The following is a 1896-nucleotide window of genomic DNA, read 5'->3' on the forward strand; positions in this document are numbered from 1 at the left end:
ATGAAACCTTCCATCCCGCAGGGAAGCTCCCTAAGGTTAGGAAGGGAATGCCATTGAGGGAGTCACCCAAACTGGCCAGATCCGTTAGGGCATCCCTCCCTGTAGGCATAATGTTACTGTGCACTGTGTGATTTAGAGGCTGACTTCTCGGTCCCCATATCTAGTTGCAACCCTTATTCTAAGTTATCTCCTATCTTAAAGTCGTGTAAACATTGCCCACCCTGATTTATCAATAAAAGCTGATCAGCCAATGAGTGAGCAGGGGTGAGAATAGTTCCTCCCGGCCCGGAGAGAGGAAGTGGGGATTAGCCATGGGGAGAAAATCCGGGATAGACCACGAGAAAACAGCTGGAACAGAAAAAGCCATAAAATGCAAGTCTCTAGGGGATTTTTGGCTGGGAGTTAGCCAAATTAGTTTAGAGGATTAAAATAGAGTTAATACTGCTCAGTTGTTGTGCCCTTAAAGCTTGTTAAATAAATATAATGGTCCAGTCTCAGTTATTTGGGAGCTAGCTAGGTAGGAGGAAATTTGTGACATACTTATTAAAAAGCCACTAACACTCCCCAAGCATGCACAAGCTGTTGGGACAGCTGGGAGACTCCCAGTTGCCTAGAAGAGGCTCAGACCAGCAACCTGGAAAAGGCCTCCTGTTGAAATAACTATACCATCCACCAGCTGTCACTGTGCTGGGTGGGCTTTGGTGATATGAGTGTCTTTGAGTCATTTCTGCTCCTATAAGTAACCCCGGTAAAACTGCTGGGTCACCTTTGATGACATTATATGTTGTTCTGTCATCATCTGTTCCTGACACATCTGCATAGGAATAGTGACACATGACAGGTGTCTTCCTCCACTTTTTTTTTTTTTAAGACAAGGTTTCTCACTGGACCAGAAGCTTGCTGATTGGTTAGACTGGGCGATTAGTGAGCCCCAGATCCTGTCTCTGCTCCCCAGAGCTGGGATTACAGGTACACACTGCCTCTAACTTTTCATGCAGGTTATCCAGATCTGAACTCAGGCCTTTGGCTTGCACAACAAACACCTTCCTTACCAGGTCATCTCCCCAACCTCTGCAGGCTTCATTTAGTAGTAGTGGTAGTGGTAGTGGTAGTAGTAGTAGTAGTAGTAGTAGTAGTAGTATGAACCGGGGAGGTAGCTCTATGGGTGAAATTCTTGCTACCCAAGTGTGAGGAACTGAGTTCAGAACTCCAGAACCTGTATATGATCTAAAAGTGGTAGTGTGTGTGTCTGTGTGTGTAACCTGAGTGCTCTTGAAGTGAGGTGATGGGTGGAATCAGGAGAGTCTCAATGCAGCCAGCCTGGTTTGTGCAGTAAGAGACCCTGCTTCAAACAAGGAGGAAAGTGGGGACCATATCTGAGGTTGTCCTCTGGGCTCCACTCGTGGCATGGCTCACATGTGCCACACTTATACAAAATTGATTTGGGGATCTCTGTGGCTCGGGCTAATCTCAAGCTGCTAGCCTTCAGTGATCCTTGCCTCAGTCTCCTGCCGTCAACCACCACATCACCTACGTAACTTATGGCGATTCATTTCCTGGTATGTGAGCTTTTTTACACCTTAAAAAAATGAACCAGCTAGGAGCCTGGTTTTGTCCTGTGATACAATCCCTACACTCAAAGGATCTAAGAGGAAAGGCCAGGTGAGATCCAGTCTCTTATCCACTCAGCAAGTACTTCCTGAATCTCAATATTGGATGAAGTTGTGATGGGCAGTGAGCAACCATGCCCTGGGTTGACACTCCAGAGGACAGACTGACAAACAGCCCCCCAAGCCCCATGTACAGTGTGGTACAGTGTGGTACAGTGAGGTGGTTTGAATGAAATGTCCCCCTTAGGCTCATAGGGAGTAAAGCTCAAGCCCTCTCTCTCTCTCT

This window comes from Mastomys coucha, unplaced genomic scaffold, assembly GCF_008632895.1.
Source record: "Mastomys coucha isolate ucsf_1 unplaced genomic scaffold, UCSF_Mcou_1 pScaffold22, whole genome shotgun sequence".
Lineage (NCBI taxonomy): Eukaryota > Metazoa > Chordata > Mammalia > Rodentia > Muridae > Mastomys > Mastomys coucha.